Source organism: Equus caballus, chromosome 2 (assembly GCF_041296265.1).
Source record: "Equus caballus isolate H_3958 breed thoroughbred chromosome 2, TB-T2T, whole genome shotgun sequence".
Lineage (NCBI taxonomy): Eukaryota > Metazoa > Chordata > Mammalia > Perissodactyla > Equidae > Equus > Equus caballus.
In genome coordinates this window covers 15,468,837-15,472,035 of record NC_091685.1, presented here as the reverse complement: position 1 = coordinate 15,472,035, position 3,199 = coordinate 15,468,837, and the positions used below count along the sequence as shown (strand labels likewise).

Below are 3,199 nucleotides of genomic sequence, written 5' to 3'. Positions count from 1 at the left end.
TGAACAAGGAACCCCCGACGCTGAGGTGCTGCATGTGACCCCACATCCTACAAAGCAAAGAAGGCATTTTTGTATCCATTTTACAGATAAGGAAACTAAGGCTCAGAGAGAGAAATGACTGCCTAAGGCCACCCAGCCAGAAGGTAGCCAGACCCGCCTTCATTCTAGGTCCTGTCTTTTGGCACAGTCTACCCTGGTCAGGTTGGGGACACTGGGATGGAGGTCCCAAGCGGGAATCTGAGTCAGACACTGAAGAGGCGGGTGAAGAGTTCTCAGTGTGGCAGGGAGGTGGACACGTCAACACCCCACTCGAGATTCTCAGTGAGCACAGCTTGGCCACCTTGTGGATGCCAGGCTCTGGACTAGGGGCTGAAGCAAAGGCTTTCCAGGCCTCTTAGGAGCTGCAGCCTGCTGGAGTGATGACACACACCAGAGTCAGAGCAGTGACAACCCACAAGAAGTCCCAGCCTGGACATGCCCAGGGTTTTCAACCCAAATGAATTTGTAGACTGGGAATTCATTTATCCACCCACTCATTCGTCCTTTCATTAAGTCATGCATATTGTGAGAGGCCCCTGTGTGCCAGCCCATCTGTTTGGGGAGTCCTCCCTCCACTTTGAACACCAGTCCTGAGCCTCAGCACCTGGGCGGCAGCACCGTGTCTGCACTTGTGTACTGACTGTTGCTCAGGGGCCTGGACACCACCAGGGCAGGGGCCTGGTCTCACTCCTCTCTAGCTGACCGAGGGTGGCCTGCACCAGGCTAGCTCGCGCCTCCAAGCTTCTCTGCTGCTCCCAGGGCACCCCTTCCAGGAATGGGGGCTCTAGGCCAGGTTGTAAGGGTGTGTGTGTGTTGGGGGTGGTGAGCAGAAGGGCCCCACTCCCTAGGTCTTGTCAATGAAAATAATCCATAACCAATCTGTAAATGATAATTTGGGTGAGTTTATTCTGAGCTGAAATCTGAGGACCATGGCCCGGGGCCTTTCTTCCCAAAGAAGTGGGGTACATAGAGTGGTTATATACCCCCAAACAGGGTGTTTCATATATGATTAAAATGTCCCTCCCCCAATAGTCACAAGATTGCCCTGTCGGCACAGCACTTGATGGTCCAGCAGGTAGTGGGTCTGCTATCTTGGTGGGCGTAGCAGGAGGCAAATCTATTGTCCCGAGCTGGGGGGTCACAGGTGAGCGCAGCAATCAGTTTCTAGCCTAAGGAAAGATGCTTAATCCGTAAGGAGACCCCAACGTTGGGAGGGGGAGGGAAGTTGCACCTTTATCTCAAGGGCCTTTGTTCTCGCCATAGGGAAAATCTAAAGCAGATATACAATGCATGCTCAACACCTCGGTCAGGCCCTTTTGGAAAGACAAGGTCAGGCTGAATTAGGTTTATACCAAATGGCTTCCTCATATTCTCCAATATATCCTATTGCTTGCCATTTTTATTTGTCAGTCTGCTGATCAGCTCCAAAAGCAGAAGTGCAGAATTGGAGGGGCCCAGACCACAGGGATTGGCCCTGGTCCCCACTGTGAGGAGAAAACTGAGGCAGCCACTACCGTCCCCTCCATGGTGGGGGCCAGCCTCTCAGCTCCCAGTTCTCCCGCGGCCTGCAAGCCTATCCTGGGTGGTCCCCTGACCTGCCTTTAGCTGCTTTGATGGGGGATGGGAGTTCCCTCTGCAATGGGCTGGGCGGTGGGCGTGGTGTGGGAGGGCAGCTGCTCCGGTCAGAGGACATTCCCTCCCAAGTGCTTTTGATCTCCAGTGAGCCTGGCCCAGTTCTCCTCCATTTGCCCGCACAGAGGACAAAGTGGTGGTGGGCAGGGGGTGGGGGAAGTAAGGGGAGAGCGAATTGGAGGGATAATCCCAAAGGGTTATTGTAGGGTTCATTCTCCAGCCTCCTTGACAGTCAGGTTCTGTTGACTGGCTCGTGGGGAGCGCGGACTGACGCATGCCTGTGTGAGATCAGGTGTGGACGCGAGTCTGTGGGACTGCACAGACGTGCACGCGCGTGCTTGGGCACCCGTGTGTTTGCGGAACCGTGAGCACCACGAGGGCGTCCTGTGGGCATGGGTACATGCAACAGTGGTGCCACGGCTGGCTAAGTCGCCTTTACTGTCCCTCTAATCTCCATCGGTGCCGCTCCTCACCCTTCCTTTAATGCGGACAGGACAGTCTTGTGTAAAGAGCCTCTAGGAGACCAGTTCCTCCAGGTTGACTCCTTCCAGATAAGACATTCCGAAGCGCACACGTGCGTACCTGAATGTTCTTGTAGATCGAATTCCACTTAGAGGCCTGGGGCAGAGTCGCTGCCCTCACATTGGGGGTGGGCGGTGCGATCGGGGCACGGGTGAGACCAAGGGGAGCCCTGCCCTCGCCTCTCCTGCCAAACCCAGGGCTGTGCATTTCACATCCAACCTCGCCCCCAACCCCGGCCGTGCGGCTCCTTCCTGCGGGACCCGGGGCCGGCCCCTTTCTAGTCTGGGCCCCAGACATCCAGTCTGCAAAAGAGGGACCCCTCCCCCTTTCGCCGGCCTTGGGGGCAGCTGGTGAGGCCGCAGGAGGGAAAGCTCGGGGTGGAGGAGACAGCCTGGCCCAGTCTGTCCTTCAGCCCCAGGCCCCCCACTCCGCCCCGCCCCCATGTCGGTCTGCGGGCCCCAGAGCCAGCAGGCGAGGCAGGTAGTGGGCGGACACCGCCGCCCCCCGCCCAACCTACACTGGCCCTTTGTTACCTGCCCGGGCGCGCGCAGCCGACGAGCGCTACGTGCAGCCAGCCCGCGGGGGCGGGGCGGGGCGGGGCGGGGGGGGGCGGGGCCCTCCCCTTTCCTCCTCAGGCTCCTCCCCCGCCCCCTCCCCTCCTCGGCTGCCCGGGCCTGGGGCCTCCGCGGGCCTCTTTGTGAAAGTCAGCTCTGGCGCTCTCGCCGCTTCCTCTTGCCGCTTCCCCCGCGCGCCACTCTTGGGGACTGCGCGCCGACCCTCACAGAAGCCATGCCAGTCGGGAATCAGGACACCTCTCTGCACCCAGTGCCCCCCTTCCCCGCACCCCATTGCCTGACAAACTCGCACCCCAAGGCCCAGCTCAAAGGCTGAAGCTTCTGGGAAGCGTTCCCCTGACGCCCAGTTTTAGTCACTCTCCTCTGGGCGCCTTTTGGGCGCTGATCCCTCCCGTCGAGGCTTGTCTCCCCTCAAGATCCAGGGCGGGGCC

The 3,199-nt window shown here is 59.2% G+C and overlaps 1 long non-coding RNA gene across 1 annotated transcript; it reads right to left on the bottom strand.

Moving 5' to 3' along the window:
- Positions 1-921: 921 nt before the first annotated feature.
- LOC138919970 (uncharacterized) lies at positions 922-2,649 on the bottom strand. The gene is made up of 2 exons (XR_011430558.1): positions 2,254-2,649; positions 922-1,208 (listed from the first exon to the last, which is right to left on the bottom strand). It is a non-coding gene; the product is annotated as an uncharacterized lncRNA (long non-coding RNA).
- Between the last annotated feature and the right edge of the window lie 550 nt (positions 2,650-3,199).